The sequence below is a fragment of the Malus sylvestris genome, chromosome 8 (genome assembly GCF_916048215.2).
Source record: "Malus sylvestris chromosome 8, drMalSylv7.2, whole genome shotgun sequence".
NCBI classification, from domain to species: Eukaryota; Viridiplantae; Streptophyta; class Magnoliopsida; order Rosales; family Rosaceae; genus Malus; species Malus sylvestris.
The window spans coordinates 7,056,773-7,080,936 of NC_062267.1; the positions used below are offsets into that span (position 1 = coordinate 7,056,773).

Below are 24,164 nucleotides of genomic sequence, written 5' to 3' on the forward strand. Positions count from 1 at the left end.
CTTGCAAAGTGTTTTTCCTTTGCACTTCGCGAACGTGGCACTGTTTTGACAAATGTTGACCACCTTGGGTAAATGTCATCAACTAGGTAGTATGGCCCGTCGTACATATATCCGTTGACCTCATACGTGACTTTTGGTGCCTTTCCTTGCAGGACATCGTTGAACACTAGGGATTGGGCAAGGACGTTGAGGTCATTTTGAGCTCCCGGAACCCCAAAAAAGGCGTGCCAAATCCATGTATCAAAAGATGCCACCGCCTCCAAAATAATACTTTTTGATCTTTTTCTGTCCCCATAAGCGTCTTGCCATGCACTTGGATAGTTTTTCCAAGTCTAGTGCATACAATCAATGCTTCCAATCATCCCTGGAAAACCTCGCATCTCGCCTTTCTTCAGAAACCTTTGCAAGTCCATATGAATAGGTCTCCGGAGGTACTCTGCGGTATAGATAGATTCGATTGCCGAACAAAACCTCATCAGGGACTCAAGAATGGTTGATTTTCCCATCCTCGTTATCTCGTCCACTTGGTCTGCAGCTGCTCCATATGCAAGCATCCGCAAGGCAGCAGTAATTTTTTGCTCAGGCAGGTGACCCATAACACCAAAAGCATCCGGCTTTTGCACAAAGTAAGAATCATGGTTACAAACAGCGCACATGATTTTGTTGAACAAATGTCGTTCCATTCTAAAACGACGTCGGAAGTATGTATCAGGAAATGCACTGTTACGGACAAAATAATCGTTCAAGAGCTCCTGACCTCATCGTTGCCTGTTTCTATCAATGTTTACAACATGGTTGGGCCTGCAGATATGAGCCACGGCTTGGACGACTCGACGGGATTGTGAGGCTCCTGCCATTCTTGATTCATCATCTCTCCGTTTACGCTCGTCATCCTCTTCCATCTCATTTTGGGCCCAATCCCCAACATTGAACATTCCTTCTGATTGGTTAAACAATTATTCCTCTTCTTGATCGATTTCCCACATCATCTTTGAAGAAGAAGAATAAGACATTGTAAGAATGAAGCATAAACTATGAATAATGATAGGGATTTTGGTGAAGAATGAAGCAAAAACTATGAATAATGATAAGGATTTTGGCGAAGAAGGAAGCAGAAACTATGAATAATGATAGAGATCTTGAGAAAATTGGTGTGAGATTTATGAGGATGGATGGTGGATTATATGAAGGATTCAGAAAAGATTAGGTTGTAGATAATGCCACGTGGCATGCCGTGATTTGTTAAAAATCTGGTGGAAATCTATCCTCAAAAATTGTAATCGGATTGTGACATGTGGCACGACGTGATTGGTTAAAAATCTTATCAAAAATCCATCACCAATAATTGTCTTTTCAGATAATGACACGTGCCTTGACACAACGATTAAAAATGTTATCGGAAATCCATTACCAATAATTGTCTTTGCAGATAATGACACGTGGCGCAACGAAAACGATTAAAAATCTTATCCGAAATAACAAATAAAATTCTTTTGAATTATTTTATAAATACAAAAATACAAAAATTTTATTGTTATTGGCTTTTCGGATAATGACACGTGGCGCAACGAGAACGATTAAAATCTTATCCGAAATTACAAATAAAATTATTATGTATTATTTTATAAATAAAATAATAATAATATTTTATTGCCAATTGATAGGGCTATTCAGTGCAAGTGTGGAGATGCAAAAGACAATTGCCAGGGGAATGCACTATTCATTAAGGGCAGTTACTGTTCACTGGGTGGATTAAATAGTGAATAGCCTGGGGGGAGGGCTCCTACACTGGAGTTGCTCTAAATACATCTGGAGAGGATCTGGTGATATTAAAGAACTTGAAATCCACAAGTCTCAGCTATGGTCAACTAGAGTTCAGAGGGTTTAATCTCTTATGCAGATCTGAATCTTGATTCAAGAGAGATCAGAGGCTCTGGCGGTGGGCTAGTGGCGATTTAGGGTGGGGGTGGTTGGCTTTCATGGTTGAGTGAGATCGGGGGTTAACGCTGATGGCGGGTTTGGGTGGGTGGGACTTTGGTGGGTAGTTTGGCTTTGACGGGAACGGCGGCAGACGCTGTCATTGATTTGCTTCTTTTGCAGAAAGGAGAAGGACGAGAGAGTTGGAGAAAGGGAGACGTTGAGAAACAGAGTAATGAGGAGAATGAAAAGAGAGTAATGAATAAAAATAATAATTTATTAATGATTAATTAATTTTTTATTTCAGTTGGATATAGAGCGGGTCCCGCTCTTGTCATATCATCATTTAACAGCCAATTTGATAGAATATTGAACAGATTTCTGATATTGCAACAAATTCATAAGTTGAGGTATAACAGTGCAATATTTAAAATATGAGGTATGAGATTGTAGTTTGATCCCTAATTGAGGTAGTTTTGCATAATTTACCTAATTTATATCACATGGTTTATGTTCCTAACATTATTGAAAACTAGATGTTTAGAATATTGTCTTAATTACTAATTGTTTTCAATTAACATATGCTATAAAATGGTAGGGGTTATATGTCAGTGAATCCAAGACCTTGGACATGCACTGCCTGGGATTGAGAATGCTGATAAAGGATACCAGCGTCTGCAATAGAGTCACCATTGACAAATACAAATTGGGAAGGTTAATATTGAACTATGTATATTGAACGTAGTGTACTGTAATTTAAAAAAAAATAATAAAAGAAATACATTTTATATGCGCGAAAGTGCGTGTAAATAAAGCAGTTAATATCAAAACCTAATAAATATAAGAGCAACTCCAGTGGGGGAGGTTGCTCGGGGGACAGGCCAGCAAACAGGGCCAAATTGTTGGGGGGATAGGGTCCAGCGTATGGGAGCCCGAGGGACAGGAGAGGCCCGAGCAACAGGCCCGGCAGGGGGATTGCCAGCCCGAGAGCCCGAGGGCCATGTGACGTGGGCTGACGTCAGGATGACATCATCATAATATAAAATTAATAAAAATATAAATAATTTATAAAAAATGTAAAACTCTGGCTTCGAACTCAACGGCTCTCGCCTGAGTTCGTCACCAAGACTGATGGCACCTGGGATCCGAATCCACAACAAATGTGGAAAAAAATCCAAATCAGACCAAATCTTCCATAACAGAGGCCATATTCAACACAAAAATTGAAAGAAAAAAATTGAAAATATTAAAAAATCGGTTTGGCCGCTGGGTTTGTGCTCCCTACCACCGTCTTCTCCGGCCGCTGGGTTTTGTTCTCCACCGCCGTCAAACCGACTCTCTGGCAGTAAATCTGGGTTTTGTTGACCACCGGCCGTCAAATGGGTGGGGTTAGGGTATGGTGGTGAGCTAGAGGTGGGTAGGGTATGGAAGGATCAAGGGAGAGAATAGTGGAATCGAATAGGGAGGGGAAGGTTGGATGTGCGGGGGATCGAAGAGGGTTAGGTGGGCACAGAGGAGAGAAGGGAGAGGAGTGAGAGAGTGGGAAGGAAGAAGAAAGATAAATGGTAGAAGTTTCGGGAAGACCAAAAGGAAAATATAAATTAATAATATAATATAAATTTATAAAAAATAAATAATATAATATTAATTAAAAATAAAAAAATTACTAATATTTTATTGCCAATTGCCAGGGCTATTCAATGCAGAGGTGGGGATGCAAAAGACAATTGTCAAGGCAATTACTATTTATTAAGGGCAGTTACTGTTCAGTAGGTGGATTAAATAGTGAATAGCCTGGGGGGAGGGCTCCCACGCTGGAGTTACTCTAAGAGCAATGTTGGTCTTTGAACCTTTTTTTTTTTTTTTTTTGGGGTCAGAAGGTAGAGAACATTTATAAAATACAGTCTAGACTGACATATTATAGCGTATGTTCTAGTTCTACATGGTTTCTCTTTAAAAGCACTAGAGTGATTTTATTAATAGGAATTGGACGATACAAGGGATAACCTACTGAGTATATATTCTTCAGTGACTTAATTTTTAATTTGGAGAGAAATTTGCACAAATAACACATCAAATAAACCCCTGAAGTTGTACATTCTACCTGAAGTTGTACATTCTACACGTTAATATTGATGCTAGAAGTATCCTCTTTCTAAACCTAGCTGTAGTCATCTATTGCACATGAACAATTTTTAAAGACTCGGCACATCAAGCGTCAAGCACGCCTAGCAAAGACAATTTGACCAAACAAACACCTAGTACATCCATCACTTAATTGCAAGGTCGGAAATACTCCCAGGACCCAGGTTAACAATACTCAATAAATTAAACAAGAAAATGATAATCCGGCACCCCCCAAGACCCAAGTTAACAATACTCAATAAATTAAACAAGAAAATGATAATCCGACCCCATATGTGAGAGTCTTTGACTAATTACTTTTATTTTTTTATTTTTTTATAAGTCCAATGAAGTAAGATTATGAGAGATTAGCGTTTCAACAATAATACTTTATGGTATAATTGACAAATATAAGGGTCGTTTGGTAGCTAAAAGATACCGTAAAAAACATGGTTTGGATTTCTTTGATACATACTCACCTGTAACGAGAATTACGTCAATAAGACTGTTAATTGCTATAGATGCACTCCATAACCTGGAAATACATCAAATTGATGTAAAGACTACATTCTTAAATGGAGACTTAGATGAGGAAATATATATGGAACAACCCGAGGGGTTTGTGGTTAAAGGTCAAGAACACAAAGTTTGTAAACTTGTGAAATCGCTATATGGGCTTAAACAAGCTCCAAAGCAATGGCATGAAAATTTTGACCATATTATGATCACACATGGTTTTAAGATAAATGAGTGTGATAAGTGTGTCTATATAAAAATTCAAAATAATGCTTGTGTTATGTTATGTTTATATGTAGATGATATGCTTATAATGGGAACTAACAAAGAGATAATAAATTGAACCACGAAGATATTGAAATCAAGTTTCGATGTGAAAGATCTTGGTCTAGCTAATGTGATTCTTGGTATAAAAATCAAAAGAAACCAATAAGGTTATATTCTTACACAATCCCATTATATAGAAGCAACACTTAGAAAGTATGGTCATTTGGAAAGTAAAGATGCAATTACTCCTTTTGATGCCAATAGCAAACTAAAGAAAAATAGTGGTGATGCTATATATCAACGTGAATATTCACAAGTTATTAGAAGCCTTATGTACATTATGAACTGTACAAGGCCTGATATAGCATACTCAGTGAGTAGATATACATGCAATCCTGGGCATGATCATTGGGAAGCTTTAATTCAAGTATTGAGATACTTAAAACATACAATGAATTAAGTGTTGCATTATACAAGGTATCTTCATGTGCTGGAAGGATTTACTGACGCGAATTGGATATCCGATAGTACTGATACGAAATCCAAGAGTGGATATGTATTTACTTTGGGAGGAGCAGCAATATCTTGGAAATCTTCCAAACAAACATGCATAGCCCAATCAACAATGGAATCGGAATTTATAGCTCTCGATAAAGCTGGAGAAGAAGCTGAGTGGTTAAGAGATTTTTTGGAAGATGTTCTCATATGGCCTAAACATGTAACGGCAATATGTGTACACTGTGATAGTTTAGATGCACAATATCGAGCTAAAAATAGTGTATACAATGGGAATTATAGAAAAATTAGACGAAGGCATAATACAATAAAGCAATGGCTCTCTAGTAGTGTAATTTATATTGACTATGTTAAGTCAAAGGATAATATTGTGGATCCTCTTACTAAAGGTTTGTCTAGAGAGCAAGTTAAGCATACATCGAGGGGAATGGGTTTAAAACCAATAGAGTAAAATGAAACTGCCAAACGGAAACCTAACTTAGTTGATTGGAGATCACATGGTCTAAGTTCAATAGGCAAACTGGTTGGGCATGATTCAAAGAAGAAACACACTTACATACCCATTCCTATGATGGACGAAGTGTGTGATTGCTGATAGGTGTAGGATACATTAGTTTAATGGTATTAGTACTTGTAAATCATGTGGAATAGTAGCAGCCTATTCTTAATCAATATCACATATATGAGAGTAAATGTGGGGTCGCATTTATGAGAATTACATGACTACATTCTCTATAACTCTCATGAATCCAGGATTTGTTCAGGACCAAAATGAACACAAACGTATGAATTTGCGATGTGTTGGTGTGACATATGTTTTGCTTATTGTCTTGGTTTACTGCGGAGATGAACAGTTCAAGATTTATATTCACTGCATCATCTAGTAAATCCGATAAGTATATACTAAGGTAGGTTCAAGTCCAAAAGACACATCTCCTGATGTATGTTACATCTATTGTTTACTCTCGTATCTTAGTTTCTCTAGGACCAAATAGTCGTCTCAAAATGTGGGGTATTGTTGGAAGTTTGGAGACTTTTGTCCCACATCGGGGACCTTTATATATGTTTTGTCTTCTACAATATTAGTTAGGTGTTGGACCATTTTGAATGATGATTGAGGCTTGGGCCACTAATTGTATGGATTAGGCTTGATGATTGTACCATAATATTAATATTAATTAATCAAGACAAAGGCCTTGGGCCCTGGGGTGCTTAGGGCCTAAGAATTAAAATTAATCTGATCAATTAGTTTTAATTTTGAATTAAAATTAATAAAAACGTTTTGATTAATAGACACAACTTTTTGAAAAGAGTTGTATAGCTTCAGATACATCCAAAAGGTATTTGAAGAGGTATGAAAAAGCCTATATAACTGGAGTCCTCAGTTCCATCAAAAATCATCTTTTAGCCCTCCTTTTCTCCTGTACAAACTTTCCAGAGAGAGTAAACCCACAAAGCAATTCGCTAAAATTCTATAATCCAATGCGGGTTATAGAATTAGGTAGTTGTATCCTGATCAAGCAGACGTTGTAGAACCACAAGCACAAGAGTGGGACAGAAATACTGTTCGAATGACATAGTTTTTGCTCTAGCCTCTACCTTTGATTCATTCAAGGTAGTATCATTTTAATTTTCTGTATTTATTGTGTATCATTCTGTATTGCAAGTATTTTTGAGTAATAAAATATAAGTATTTCAAGTTCTATTATTTCTGTTTCTAAATTATTCTCCAACACTAATTAATGGTGTCTTTATAATTTCACATGCAAAAATTCAAAGAAGACAGCTTCTATATAAGAAAGTGATTTGAGTTTGGAAATTCACGGCAAATAGATTATTGGTTGCTTTCATATTTGAGAGTGAATGTTTGGACTTTTTGGGTAGTTTTGAGCGAATCAGTTTGACGAACACAAAGTTTTGCCCACATTTTATATGCACGAAAGTGCATGTAGAAAGACTGGTTAATATTAAAACCTATTAAATATAAGAGTAATACTAGTGTTTGAATGATTTTTTTTTTTGGATCAGAAGGTAGAGAACATTTATAAAATACAGTCCAGATGGACTTATTACAGCGTACTTTCAAGTTCTACATGGTTTTTCTTTAAGAGCATTTTATTGATAGGAGTTCAACGATACAAGGGGTAACCTACTGAGTATATATTCTTCAGTGACTAAAATTTTAATTTGAAGAGAAATTTGCCCAAGTATCACATCAAATATAAACCCCTAAAGTTGTACATTCTACACGTTAATATTGATGATAAAAGTATCCTCTTTCTAAACCTAGCTATAGTCATCTGTTGCATATGAACAAGTTTTAAAGACTCGACGCATCAAGCGTCAAGCACGCCTAGCAAAAGACATTTTGACCAAACAAACGCCTAGTACCTCCATCACTTAATTGTAAGGTCGGAAATACTACCAAGTTAACAATACTCAACAAATTAAACAAGAAAATGATAATCCGGCCCCATATGTGAGAGTCTTTGACTAATTAGTTTTTTTTAATAAGTTCAATGAAGTAAGATTATGCGAGACTAGCTCTTCGACAATAATTACGTATTGATTAGCATGTATTCATGCCAAATGTGTTGGATAAGAACCTACCGATCAAGCTTCCCTTCTCATGCATACACCTCTGGCTTGTAAATTTCACTTGGTATGAATTTCAAAAAGCAAAAAATAAATCCAAAGTATGAATTGTATTTCCGCACATTTCCTCATATTGCTATAGTTCATGTACTCTTGTGCATGCATTCATAATATTTGTGAGTAGAGACTCGGCATTATTCACACCAAGCATTGCCGCAGACAAGGAGGCCTTGACCTCGTTCAAGTCAGGAGTCAGTTTCGTCCATCTTTTTAGAATAAAAATACTTCCCTTTCAGGCTGCAGCAACAATTGCTAGTTTATGTACTGATTAATGGTGTCTTTATAATTTCTATACAATAAAATTCAAAGAAGACAACCTCTATATAAGAAAGTGATTTGAGATTGGAAATTCAAGGCAAATAGATTATTTGCTGCTTTCATATTTGAAAGTGAATGTTTGGACTTTTTGGGTAGTTTTGAGCAAATCAATTTGACGAACACAGAGTTGTGCCCACATTTTGTATGCGCGAAAGCGCGTGTAGAAAGACCAATTAATATTAAAACCTAATAAATATAAGAGTAATGATAGTCTTTGAATGATTTTTTTTTTTTGGGGGGTCAGAAGGTAGAGAACATTTATAAAATACAGTCCAGACAGACATATTACAACGTACGTTCTAGTTCTACATGGTTTCTCTTTAAGAGCACTAGCTAGAGTGATTTTTTTTATAGGAGTTGGACGATACAAGGGGTAACCCACTGAGTATATATTCTTCAGTGACTAAATTTTTAATTTGAAGAGAAATTTGCACAAGTATCACATCAAATATAAACCCCTAAAGTTGTACATTCTACACGTTAATATTGATGAAAGGAGTATCCTCTTTCAAAACCTAGCTATAGTCATCTATCGCATATGAACAAGTTTTAAAGACTCGACGCATCAAGCGTCAAGCACGCCTAGCAAAGACAATTTGACCAAACAAACGCCTAGTACCTCAATCACTTAATTGCAAGGTCAGAAATACTCCCAGGTTAACAATACTCAACAAATTAAACAAGAAAATGATAATCCGGCCCCATATGTGAGAGTCTTTGACTAATTAGTTTATATATATATATATAATTTTTTTTTTTAATAAGTCCAATGAAGTAAGATTAGACAAGATTAGCTCTTCGACAATAATCACGTTTTGATTAGCATGTATTCATGCCAAATGTGTTGGATAAGAACCTACCGATCAAGCTTCCCCTCTCATGCATACACCTCTGGCTTGTAAATTTCACTTGGTATGAATTTCTAAAACACAAAAAATAAATCCAAAGTATGAATTGCATTTCCGCACATTTCCTCATATTCCCATATTTCATGTTCTTGTGCATGTATGCATAATATTTGTGAGTAGAGACTCGGCATTATTCACACCAAGCATTGCCACAGACAAGGAGGCCTTGATCTCGTTCAAGTCAGGAGTCAGTTTCGTGCATCTTTTTTGGGATAAAAATACTTCCCTTGCAGGCTGCAGCGACAACTGCTAGTTTATGTACTGATTAATGGTGTCTTTATAATTTCACATGCAATAAAATTCAAAGAAGACAACCTCTATATAAGGAAGTGATTTGAGATTGGAAATTCAAGGCAAATAGATTATTTGCTGCTTTCATATTTGAAAGTGAATGTTTGGACTTTTTGGGTAGTTTTGAGCGACGAACACAAAGTTGTGCCCTATTAGGTTCAAGCTTTTGTTTTCGGAAATTTAGGTGATCCGTTTCTATTTTCACACGCTCAAACCTGTTTCACCACTAAGTTTAATTTTGTGGTTTAAAATTTTAGAAGGTTTATTGATTTTAATATTTCTTAATTTATTTTCTTTTGGAGGTAGGGTATTCTACAACTATTTAAACAATTTTTAGGGTTATATAACAATTATCATTCATATCATCCTATATTAAACTTTGAGGTTTTCTCAATTTTTTGTGGATTGAAGTTTGCTAGTGGATTCTAGCTTAGAGTTATCATTTGATTTTTATGTTCAATGTATCACACTGCATCATTCTCTCAAGTCACTATTTCACCTAGTGACAATCGGTCATTGGACGGGTAATACATTTTCTGAACACATGACAAATGTTTATTTGACAACAATGCCATTAGATTTAAAAAAAAAAAAAACTAGTCACATAGAAAATATGTGTTTGAGTAAGGTTTAGCGCCTTTTATTTCATTGGCAAAGAGTCATCATCATAGCACTGTAGTTTAGTTTGGTGTAGGGTGTCTTCAACTCCAATATCGTAATGATCAGGATGTTGCGTTTTTGCAGATGCATCTCGAGTTTGAAAATTTCCTTCTCCTAGATTATGTAATAGTTTCAAACTCTTCCCATTTTCTTAATAATGGTAAATTTTATTTTATTTTAAAATAATACCCCTCTATTCACCATAAATAAGTGTCATCATCATAACAACAGTCCACCAATTCCCACATAGGCAACTAGTTAGGTTGGGCTTATTAAAAAAGAATAATACTTATGCTCCCCATTGTCAAATGCACATATCCCACCTTATACAAATAAATAATCTATCTTAATGGTATAAACTCCATAATCTGAACAGTCCTTCTTAATCTTCATTTGAAGATCATCTCTACAAAAAATTATTCGAAAAAAAAATTGTTTAATCATATAAATGTATGAAATAAAAGAATAGTTCATTTTGAATATGCTACTTGGTACTCACACCGTCAATATGTTGCATTCAATTGAATAACTAAACAATCTTCAATTAAAATATTTTTTTTTTGTAGGAATGATCTTCAAATAAAGATTAAGAAGTTGAACGATTCCGATTATAGAGTTTATACGATTAAGATACATTATTGTATAAGATGGGACATGTGCATTCTCCCATGGAAGAACACAAGTATTATTTATCCCAAAAATGCTAGTGTTTCCCATAATCAAGGCCAATTAGTATCATGCTCCGATCTTGAGATACTTTTAAAATCAAATGCTCTGATTTTAGAATATTAACGATAAAAAAAGAAGTAGAGATATCACGATTTAACGAAGTCATACATCAATTAAAAATTCAGCAAATTGACTATAAACTCTTGTTCCAATAAAATTAATTTGAACTAAACTACAAGCATCCAACTCTTAAAGGACTGCCCATAATAACTACGTTGCTTAAAAGTATCAATGGAACTGACCATTAAACTCACAATCACCAATGGAAACTTATCTCCAAACATAAAGAATTTAGGGAACTTTAACGAAAAGCACCCGATACTGTTCACTTTAACGAAAAACCACATTTTTACACTAAAAAGTCAATCCTGGTACTATTCACTTTACCCTTTATTTTGTCCTTATCATTAAAACTCAAAGTTTTCAAGCCCTTTTCATTAGTTTTCCAAAGAATTTAAGGTCACGCGTGCTAGACTTGATGGTGTGCAATGTATCATTTTTCTTCTGCTGGGTACTCAAGTCATCTCCAAAGATGAAGTCAAATATGTTAAATAGGATTCAAAGACATTTAGATGTTCTCTAATGAATATGCCATATATAATATGGCATGTGAGTCATTTGACTCCTTACTTTGTAGCTTGACATCAAACAAAGAAGGAGTCAAATATATTTAATTGAATTTGTTAATACATGGGTCCTATTAACAGCCAATAGAATAAAAACTACAATTAATTTTTATTATTTTTTAATAGTTAATGTAACTCTAGGCCCAATAAAATAATAAAATAAATATTTGATACATTCATTGAAAAATAAGAGAATTTAGCACTTGTATTCAATTTGCCACATCAACCATCAAAAAAATTTTTGACATATTATATTTGACATCTCCTTTGAAGATGCTCTAAATTTGTTAATTAGACATTGCATGGAATTATCAAATCCTGCACACCAAATTTAGCGTTTTGTATGAAGACTTGTTTTAATTGAAAAGGTCATGCATGCATGGGTGAACATTGACCACACACTTGAATCAGACATATGAGACCGCCGGCTGAGTGCTTTATGAGGTGGAGAGGTTTGGAGATGGGAGTAGGCTAAGTAAGTTAATATTTTAGAAATATCTCTGATATTTAATTTGGATGAGGGATTATAAAACGGATGGAACTATACCTGCATAGATTCTAGGGAACTTTAACGAAAAGCATCCGGTACTGTTCACTTTAACGAAAAACCACATTTTTACACTAAAAAGTCAATCCTGATACTATTCACTTTACCCTTTATTTTGTCCTTATCATTAAAACTCAAAGTTTTCAAGCCCTTTTCATTAATTTTCCTTAGATTTAGATTCTAAGTAGATATGTCTTAGAATGTTACAAATTTACTTAAATTATGTGTAATTTTTACTGTTACTACAATTTAAATTCTAGTTATACTTTGTCACTTTTTTTTCCCTATGCACACTCGTGTTAAAATATGACCTTTAAATCACTTCAAATAAAGTAGAATCAAAAGTCGACAGTTTTAAAAAACAGTGTGCATAAGAAAAACAATTAATGTATGTATAAATCATTTCCCTAAACAAGTAAATATGTATATGTCATGTAATGTTAATATCACATGATATGAAGAAAAAACAATGTGTGTATAATCATTTCCCTAATCACCAAGTAAATATATATGTCATATAATGTTAATATCACATGCATGATAATATTTTGGTTTCCTAACATTATGAGGGCGCATGTGTCACAAGTTGATATAATCTGATGCGTCATTTCTCTATTTACTGACGTAAAGTCATCTCCTAAGCCTCCTATACTAGTTCAAAAATCTACTTGATGAACGAGGTTGAAGACTCGACGCATCAAATCATTTGTACCCTCAAACACGTCTAGCAAAAGAAATATTTACAAATTAAAGACCCATTTCTTTCACTCAATGAATTTCATTAATAACCATTGTTGATAATGAATCCCACGTCGAGGAAATAATGGATTTTATTTGTGCTTATAAGTAGTTGGATTACATCTCATATTGCCAATTAGTTTTATAATTGAACCTCAACTTTCTTGATGGTATCTGTGAGATCCCACATCGGCGAGGTGAGGGTTGGTCCCTCACCTTATATGTACATGCAACTTTCTTGATGGTATCTGTGAGATCCCACATCGGCCGGGTGAGGGTTGGTCCTTGGCCTTATATGTACATGCTCACCTCCCATTTGCAAGACGCGTTTTGGGAACTCACTAGCTCCGGATCCCATAAAAACTCTGAAGTTAAGTGAGTTTGGGCGAGAGCAGTCCTATGATGGATGACCCCTTAGGAAGTTCTCGTGTCGAAACCTAAGAACAAATCTGTGAGGGCATGGCCCAAAGCAAACAATATCGTGCTACGGCAAAGCCGAGTTGGGATGTGACAGAATGGTATCAGAGCCACTCTGTCGTTCGGTACGGATGTGCCGGCGAGGACGCCGGGTTTCCCTTAAGTGGGGTGGATTATAAGATCCCACATCGACCAGCGGAGAGGGGGTGATGTGCCTTATATGTACATGCTCCCCTCCCTATAGCACAAGACATTTTGGGAACTCATTGGCTTCTGATTCCATTGGAACTCTATAAGTTAAGCGAGCTTGGGAGAGAGCAATCCTAGGTTGGGTGACCCATTGGGAAGTTGCTCGTGAGTTCCCAGAAACAAAACCGTGAGGGAATGGTAAGTCCAAGGCGGATAATATCTTGCTACAGCGGAGGCTGAGATGTGACAATTTGGTATCAGAGTTAGACTCAACGTCCGTTCGAGTGTGCCAACGAGTACGTAGGGCTCTCAAGGGGGGTGGATTGTAAGATCCCACATCGGCGGGATAAGGGTTGGTCCCTTACCTTATATGTACATGCTCACCTCCTATTGCAAGACGCGTTTTGGGAACTCACTGGCTCCTGATCCCTAAGAACTCCGAAGTTAAGTGAGTTTGAGCGAGAGCAGTCCTAAGATGGGTGACCCCCTAGGAAGTTCTCATGTCGAAACCCAAGAACAAATCTATAAGGGCGTGGCCCAAAGTGAACAATATCGTGTTACGGCGGAGCCGAGCTGGGATGTGACAATTTGGTATCAGAGCCAAACTCACCGTCTATTCTAGTGTGCTGACGAGGACGTCGGGCTCCCAAGGGGGTGGATTGTGAGATCCCACATCGGCAGGGTGAGGGTTGGTCCCTGGCTTTATATGTACATGCTCACCTTCCATTGCAAGACACGTTTTGGGAACTCACTAGCTCCGGATCCCATAAGAACTCTGAAGTTAAGTGAGTTTGACCGAGACCAATCCTAGGATGGGTGACCCCTCCTCCCTAGGGGAAGTTCTCGTGTCGAAACCCAGAAACAAAACCGTGAAGGAATGGTAAGCCCAAAGCGGACAATATCGTGCTACGACGGAGTCGAGACTAGGATGTGATAGTATCAGAGCAGTTTGTCTAGCGTGTGAAGCTCAATGACGCCACATGCTCCATGTCACCCAATTTGTATTAACCACGTGCTAGGCTTGAAAATTTGTTACACATGAAGGGGCGTGTTTGTAGAATTATCAAAGAGACGAGCCAACACACCCTCTTATGTGACCCAATAAGTGGGTCATACGTGGGAGATCCACCCATCGACAACCATGTGGAGCTACGTCACTCGATTTGTATTATCCACATGCTAGGCTTTAAAATTTGTCACACATGAAAATGCGTGTTTGTAGAATTATTGAAGAGACGGGCCAAAACCCCCATCATGTGACCTAATAAGTGGGTCACACGTGGGAGATCCACCTATCAACAACCACGTGGAGTCACAAGGACTCACCCATCACGTGGCATACTAGCCTGCTCCCTAGCTCTGATACAATGTCGAATTATTAGAGAGACGGCTTGAAGACCCACTACTAACAACACTGATATTGTCTCCAACTTGGTAATTATCATCTGCACAGTCCATCAGGTGTGAGCTTTTATCACAAAATGTCTCAGTATTAGTTAGAGTAGGGTTAAGATATTTAAACTCTTCTTTCTTTCTTTCTCTGGCCGATGTGGGATATTCAACACTGTTGAGAGTGAATCCCACATTGAGGAAATGAGAGATGTTGCATGTGCTTATAAGTAATTGGGCTACTCCCCATATTACCAATTAGTTTTATGCTGGAACCTCATCTTTCTTTAGCGATGAGTCTACTGTGCTGGTGGGTATTGATTAATTAGAAACAGAATCCCACTTGACCAAAGGCAATTAAGAAAATAATCCTGCCCCGATAGACCTTGACTAATGAGAAATGTTTGACGTTGATGAGAGTTTCTCCTTAAAATAATTTGTGATCGGTTTATATAGATTCATGCTTAATTGTTTATATTATAAATTAATATGTAAAAATCATCTTTAAAAAAATCAATTAAAATTAAAGTAGCTTAGTTAATCAATTAATAGTAAATAGATTAATGACTTGTAATGTTACCGCGAGTCAACCAAATGTTTTTAGTACGTAAATTAAGATTCCTTAATTTGCTAGGATTCCTTAATTGCCTCTTCTACTACAAGTTATGTTTAGGATTGTATGTATATATTGTTTCCGACAGAGAAGAATACAACAACAAATTAAACTCTTAAAATTTACCTCATAATGCTTTTACCTAAGACGTCTATGTGTTTTTATAATAACTAAAGGATGTCATATTTGATTGATTTTTAGAGATAATTTGTATAAAATAATATTAACAGTTTCGATTATGAGCACAAGTTCTGTTAGCTGAGCACGGAGTATTCTGCGAAGGAACTCCTGCTCAGAGGGCCAAGTTAATTCCTTGACTAATTCGTTGACTAACATGCATACCGACCGGCAATGCTTTCCCTCGCCTTTAAAACCCATCTTGTAGTTCCAAATCCAAAAACAAAAAATAAAGCCAAGAGATATGGATTTCCACTTCCATCTATTGCCACAATTTGCCATATTTTCTGTTCTTCTGATATGCTTATTTGTGAGCATAGAGTCAGTAATTCCAAGCATTTCCACAGACAAAGAGGCCTTGATCTCATTCAAATCAACGACCAATCTCCCTCCATATTTTTGGGACCAAAGCTCATCACCCTGCACAAACTGGACTGGAGTTGTATGCAACAAACATGGCAAGAGAGTCGTCGCTCTTGACCTCTCAGGCTTGGGACTCACAGGCTCCATAAGCCCTCACATTGGTAACCTCTCCTTCCTCCATTCCCTCCAACTCCAAAACAACAAATTAACCGGAACAATTCCCACTCAAATTTTCAACCTTTTTCGCTTGAGATCACTCAACGTAAGCTCCAACACCATACAAGGTTCACTTCCATCAAACATAACCCTAATGATGGCACTTGAAAGCCTCGACTTCTCCTCAAACAACATCACAGGAATTCTCCCTCAAAATCTCAGCCAGTTGAAAAATCTCCGAGTCTTGAATTTGGCCCGAAACAATTTTTTGGGTGCGATCCCACCATCGATTAGCAACCTTTCATCCACCCTCACAAATTTGAATCTAGGTACAAATAGTTTCAGTGGTACTATACCTAGTGAATTAGGTCACCTCCATAAGCTCAAAGAACTCGACCTCGCCGGTAACCACCTCACCAGGACTATTGCCCCATCCATATACAACATCTCCTCTCTAGTTTTGTTCACTGTAGCTTCAAACCAACTGTGGGGTGAGATTCCTAGCAATATTGGTGACACACTTCCAAATCTTTTGTTCTTCAGAAATTGTTTCAATAAATTCACTGGAAAAATTCCTACTTCTCTACACAACATCTCTGGAATTCGATCAATTCGCATGTCTAACAACTTTCATGAAGGAACAGTTCCACCAGGCCTAGGGAATCTTCCATTCCTTGAAATGTACAACATTGGTTTCAATCGGATTGTTAGCTATGGAAAAGACGGTCTAAATTTCATTACTTCTTTGACAAACAGCACCCGTCTACAGTTCCTTTCGGTCGATGATAATCAATTGGAGGGTTTGATTCCGGAGTCCATAGGCAACCTTTCCAAATTTCTCCAAAGATTGTACATGGGAGGGAATCGAATCTACGGTAACATACCTTCCTCAATTGGTCACCTTAGTAGTTTGACTTTGCTAAATGTGAGCTATAATTCAATTTCTGGTGAAATCCCACCTGAAATAAGCCAACTGGAAGAATTGCAAATGCTTGGTTTAGCAGGAAACAAAATGTCTGGCCATATTCCAAACTCACTAGGTAATCTCAGAAAATTGAACAACATTGATTTATCTGGAAATTACTTTGTTGGTCGCATACCCCCTTCTTTTTCCAACTTTCATGAACTGCTTTCCATGGATTTATCTAACAATTTGCTGAATGGAAGCATTTCCGGAGAAATTCTAAACCTTCCTAGTTTGAGCACCATTCTCAATCTGTCTAACAACTTTCTGAGTGGACCTTTGCCTGAAGAATTAGGACATCTAACAAGTGTTGTCACTATAGACCTCTCCAGCAACCAGTTTTCGGGGTTGATTCCCAGCTCAATTGAAAAGTGTAAAAGCTTAGATGGATTGTTCATGGCCAGAAACAAACTTTCTGGTCCCCTTCCAAATGCTCTTGGAGAAATTAGAGGTCTTGAGATTTTAGACCTCTCCTCGAACCAGCTCTCGGGCTCTATTCCTGATAAACTCCAAGACCTACACATCCTTCGATACTTGAACCTCTCATTTAATCAATTAGAAGGAGTGATTCCTAATCGTGGAGTTTTCAGAAATGTCTCTAGTGTCCATCTTGAAGGCAACCCTAAGCTATGCATGCATTTCCCATGTGTGAATCGCAGGAGAAAGGTACTTGTCCGAGTTCGTATCACTACTATTGTTTTGGCAACACTGGCAGTATGTATTATGGTTGGTCTTTTGCTGCATATTAGAAAAAAAAGAGGCTCAGGCGGCAAAGCAACAACTATAGAAACTAATTCTGGTTTGCTACTAAAAGGGCAACATCAAATGGTCACTTATGAAGAGCTACGAGGGGCAACTGGAAATTTCAACACCGAAAATTTGATTGGAAGTGGAAGCTTTGGGACTGTATACAAAGGTTTTTTGAGAGAAGGAACTGAGGTTGCAGTGAAGGTGCTTGATGCGAAAATGAGAGCATCTTGGAAGAGTTTTTTGGCAGAGTGTGAAGCTTTGAGGAGCGTGAGGCATCGGAATCTTGTTAAACTGATCACCTCATGCTCGAGCTTGGACTTTAAAAACATGGAGTTTCTTTGATTTATGAGTATTTGAGTAATGGGAGCTTGGAAGATTGGATCAGTGGCAAGAGAAAAAATGAAGATGGAGATGGGTTGAACATTTTGGAGAGACTAAATGTGGCCATTGATGTGGCGTGTGGATTGGATTATCTGCATCATGATTGCGAAGTTCCGGTTGTGCACTGTGATTTAAAGCCGAGCAACATTCTTTTGGATGGAGATATGAATGCAAAGATTGGAGATTTCGGGCTGGCGAAGCTGCTGATGGAGGGAACAGAGATTGCTCAACAGTCAATTAGCTCCACAAATGTCCTAAAGGGTTCTATAGGATACATACCCCCAGGTTGGTAATTATATAGTTCTGAACTATTTCTCAATTGAAAGAATATTTAGTTATTTTTCAATAGGCCATGACACCTTTTGTGTTAATAATTGGTCCATTTTTCGTGATACGTACTGTAGAGTGACACTTGGTACCAGTTAATCACTGCTGTTTAAGCAAATATGTGTGTTTTTTAATATACTGACTTGGAGAATGAACACTACACTGTAGAGTATGGTATCCACCAGAAACCCTCGACAGCGGGAGATGCATACAGTTTCGGAGTAATGTTGTTGCAGCTCTTCACCGGGAAAAGCCCCACCCATGAAAGTTTCACAGGAGATCAAAACATCATCAGATGGGTGCAGTCAGCCTTCCCTCACGACGTGATCAAAGTGCTAGACTCTGAGCTGCTAAACGACCCCATCATCCCAGAAGTAGAACATAACTGCATCATCCCAATCATTGAGGTTGGCCTCTCCTGCACTTGTGCTTCTCCCGACGGACGCATTAGCTTGAGGGACGCCCTTCACAAATTGGAAACTGCCAGAAAGACCCTTCTCAGCGTTGAGAGTGCCAAGCATAAATTTTAACAACTGCCGGTTTATGTACTGCTTATTGTGTGTTTATAATTTCTGCTTCTACCAACTATCGTTTCAGATAAGCTTTATTATGTTTTTTTTGTACGTGTGGTTGATTTTGATTCCTTTGCCGTATTACTTGCTATGTTTTTTTTTCCTCAACGAAGTTTGGCGTTATGTCCTCCTCATTTGTATTTCTCTTTTTATTTTAATAAGATTATGGGTTCAACCCTCCGTTCACCCAAAAAAAGTCATCATCATAACAACAGTCCCCGATTCCCATCTAGGCAATTAGTTAAGTTGGACTTTGATACCATTTTTAATAACCAAAAATCATATAAAAAATGTTAGTGATCCCATAACCAACGCCAATTAATTGTCACACTCCGATCCTAAGATACATCTAAAATCAAATGCAATGATCTTTCAAATATTACAACATACTGAAACAAGAAGTACATATATCACAATTTACACTAGAGCAAGTCATTCATCAATTATACATTAAAAGTTCAACAAGTTAACAACAATAAACTTTTGTTCCACAAAAATTATTCAAACTAAACAACAATGCATGGTACAAGAACCCAACTCTCAAAGCAGTGTCCATAATTTCTTAGATTAGAATTATCAATGGAACTGAGCATTAGACTCAACTACCACCAATGGGAGCTTATCTCAAAACAACAAGAATTTAAGACAACACACGCACTTGGTTGTATGAAATGGGTACTTTTCCTTCCGGGTATTCAAAAGTAACAAGTCTGGTAATTAGACAAAACGGTCAAATCACTGCACACCAAATTTGACCAAGCATCCTACGTATAAGTTTCTGCATTGAACACATGCATGCTTTAATCTTTTTTCCATCCGAGTTCAGAAGGAAACCCCAGAAATCCATGAATTTTCAAATCACCGTAACATTGTTCTCTGTTCTTGCATGCATTGTTCTGAGTGTTAACTCAGCATTCACTCCAAGCATTGTCACCGACAAGGAGGCGTTGATCGCATTCAAATCAATGGCCAATGTCCCTCCAACTTTCTGGAACCAAAGCTCATCACCCAGCGCCAACTGGACCGGCGTTTCATGGAACTGAACCAGTGGGACTCAACGGATTGTTTCTCTTGATCTTTCCGGCTTCGGACTGGTTCCATAAGCCACCATGTTGGAAGCCTGACAGTTTTAAGTCTTGAACTTGGCACGAAATAATCTCAGCGGTCCAATCCCGCGATCCATAAGCAACCTCTCTTCCACCCTCACAAGTTTGAATCTTGGCAAGAATAGTCTCACCGGTATAATCCCAATGGAATTAGGTTTTCTTCGTGAGCTCAAAAAACTGATCTTGCCGGCAACCAACTCACCGGTACTGTTGTCTTGTCCATTTACTACATCTCTTCGCTAGTTCACTTCACTGTAGCTTCAAACCAACTCCGGGGTGAGATTCCAACCAACATTGGTGTCACGCTTGCAACCTTCTCTACTTTCGAATTGTTTCAATCTGTTCACAGGGAAAATTCCAGCGCCTTTGTTGCACAACAGTACAAGGATTCGAGAGCTCCGACTGTCCAACAATTTTCATGATGGTTCAGTTCCTCAAGGCCTTGGAAATCTTCCCTTCCTCGAAATGTAAAACATTGGTTTCAATTGGATCGTTAGCTCTGGTGACAATGCTCTTAATTTCATTACTTCTTTGACAAACAGTCGGTTAAGTTGGTTTGCAATTGACAAAATTCGGTTGGAAGTGCGTAATTCCAGAGTCCATTGGCAACCTCTCCAAGGTTCTGTCGAAATTGTACATGGGAGGGAATCGAATTTATGGTAACAATAACATACCTGTCTCAATTGGTCTATTCAGTGGCTTCTTCTACCCACATTCGTCGTCAAGCCAAAGGTACTGCCTATCTCCTAGCCTGCTATGCACTTAGAAATGCTAGTCCTTTTGGTTGGTTAGATTCCCCTCCGGGTTTTGTAGCCGACGTCCTTTTCGAGGATGTCCTCTCTGTAATGGACTGAGCATTTGCTCCTTTTGTATGTCTTTTCATCTATGAAATGAAAATCTATCGTTTTTATCAACAACAAAAAAAAAATGGTCAATTCAATTTCTGGTGAAATCCCATCAGAAATTGGGCATCTGAAAGAGTTGCAAATGCTTTTGCAAGAAACAAATTGTCTGGCAAAATTCCAAACTCCTTAGGTAATATCATGAAATAGAACCACATTGATTTATCTGGAAATTACTTTGTTGGCCGTATACCACTTGCATTTTCAAACTTTCAGAAATTGCTTTCCATGGACTTATTCGACAATTCGCTCAACGGAAGCATTTCCAGAGAGATATTTCTAAACCTTCTTAGCTTGAGCACAAATTTGAATTTGTCTACCAACCTTCTAGGTGGACCTTTGCCTGAAGAAATTGTACTACAACACGGATTTTCTCGCGTTGGTTTAGGAGTATTTGAGTAATGGGAGCTTGGAAGATTGGATAAAAGGTAAGAAAAAGAATGCGGATGGAGATGGATTGAATATTTTGGAGAGATTCAATGTGGCCATTGATGTGCCGTGCGGATTGGATTATCTGCATCATGATAGCAAAGTTCCGGTTGTACATTGTGATTCGAAGCCTAGCGACATTCTTTTGGATGGAGATGTGACTGCAAAGATTGGAGATTTCGGGCTGGCGAAGGTGCTCATGGAGAGAACAGAGAACACTCAACACTCTCAGCTCCACCAATGTCCTGAAGGGTTCCATACGATCCATACCCCCAGGTTAGTACTAATTATACTGTCTTCTCACTTGAGAAAACATTTAGTTATATGTCCAGTAGTCCATGGCAATTATTGGTATATTTTGCATATTGTTCATATATTAAGTCCTGTAGATTGATATTCAATCTTAGTTAATCATGATTGTTGTTATAGCAAATGTGCTTGATTTATAATCTGCTGACTTAGAGGATGAACACAACAATGTAGGGTATTGTTCCGGCCAGAACATGTCAACAGCGGGAGATGCATATAGTTTCGGAGTGATGTTGTTGGAGCTCTTCACTGGAAAAAGTCCAACGACTAAGGTTTCACAGGAGGCGAAAACCTCATCAGATGGGTGCAATCAGCCTTCCCTCACAACATGATCAAAGTGCTAGACTCTGTGCTGCCTGCCTACTGAAGGCCCATATCTCATCCAGAAGAACTTGCCTGGTCTTAATTTTCGAAGTTGGACTCTCTTGCACTTGCGCTTCGCCTGACGGATGCAGTAGCTTGAGGAAGGCACCTTACAAGCTAGAAACTGCTAGACAAACCCTTTTCAACGTTGAGAGTGTCAACTGTCAAGCATTAACTTGAACAACAATTGCACATTCATGTAGGGGTGGATTTTTTTGCCAAATTGCCGTGTCAACCGAATTGTCAACCATGCCATATCGATTTTGTGTCAAATTTTTTGTACCAATCGGTAATGGTACGATATTGTACCGTACCAAAATTTCATGGTACTGTATTGGTAATGGATACCATTACCACGGTATTAGCGTACCATACTGAAAATATAATATAATATATCATTTATAAATTATATAATGGATAATTATATAACACATATTTATAATATTCCAATAATTTGAAAATAAAACCCTACTTATATCAGCATTGTTGTTGGTGACTTTGATATCTTGAAATTGTGGAAATCAAACACAAAAGAATTCCTAATTCTTTCACAAATAGCCAAAATATCTTTGTAACCCACACTTCTATTGTTGTTATTGAAAATGCATTTAGCCCAGGGAGGAGGGTTGTGGATCCTTTAGGGTATCTTTGACTCCTAAAATAATGGAAGCACTAGTGTGTACTAGTATTTGACTTAGGGCAGATGAAGTAAACTTCTACAAGGAACCAACGGAAGATATGCTTCAATTTTACAAGGAAATGGAAGAAGAGAAAACAAGAAAGATATGCTTTAATTTCTTCAGTAAATTTGTTATTAAATGGTTTTCAACTTTAATTCTTCTTGCTACTAATTAATATGTTTTCTTTGTTTGTAATGTAGGCTTGACACAAACTCAATCTTCTACAAGTTCAATGCCTCCTCCAAAAGCTTCGACATCTCAAGCTTGAATAACTGATCAATGGATTCTCCTTTTTGAAGTTTATTTCCAATTTTCATTTGGTTTGAAACTTTAATTTCTATTTGGATTATTAACTTCTATTTGTTTTGGTTCATAACTTTTATTTGGATTGTAAGCTTAATTTTCATGATGAATCTTGATGCATCATTTGAATTATTATGTGTATGAATTGTGAATGATGAATTTAATCTATAATGTATGAGATAAAGGTACAAAAAAAAAAAGTTTTGCCCTCGAATTGGGTTAAAAAAACAAAAACATATTTTGTCCCAAAACAAAATGGCAATTACCATTGCCATATCATGTCAACCGAACTTTTGGCAATACCGAAAATTTGGTATGGTAATGGTAATAAATTTTACCAAACCGAAAGTTTGATACGGTAATTGGTACAAGAGTTTTGGTACGGTAACTGTACCGAACCCACCCCTACATTCATGTATAAGTTTATAGATAAGATCTTTCGAAAATTCGAATCTTGCACTCTCAGGGGCTCGGATATATGAGGCTGGTTTTTTCATGTTGCTGTGAATAACACATCAAAACCAATAGTCATGTACTCTTTCTAACTTGTTTTGTTCCGCCATATTTGGAGATCAATCGATTCAAATTTCAAAAATTCAAAAATTCAAAAATAAAAATAATGAATTTGACAAGCGTCTAACAAAAAATGGAGAAACACTCAAGTTTTAATTGAAGCCTTAAGCAGAGTAAAAAAATAACCAGTCTAGGCTAAGTCTGTTTTTCGATTAAGAGAATCACGTACATATTTCCGATCTTACTAAAATGCAAGAAACCAACTCAAACTATCTAAACTTACAGAAAATGAGATTCAAACTCAAATGAAATAAAATAAAACATGTCTTATCAATTGACTTAATTCATACGTACAATACATTTATTTTAAAAAATGAATTCTAGATTTAGCAAAAAAAAAATCCAAATCCATCTCGCCGGGTAACCAAATCACCGGACCCGCGAAGTAC

The 24,164-nt window shown here is 37.2% G+C and overlaps 2 pseudogenes; both read left to right on the plus strand.

Moving 5' to 3' along the window:
• Nucleotides 1–15,841: 15,841 nt before the first annotated feature.
• Nucleotides 15,842–19,248, plus strand: LOC126631303 (probable LRR receptor-like serine/threonine-protein kinase At3g47570; annotated as a pseudogene).
• Nucleotides 19,249–19,781: 533 nt separating this feature from the next.
• LOC126631304 (probable LRR receptor-like serine/threonine-protein kinase At3g47570) lies at nucleotides 19,782–22,699 on the plus strand (annotated as a pseudogene).
• Nucleotides 22,700–24,164: the final 1,465 nt, after the last annotated feature.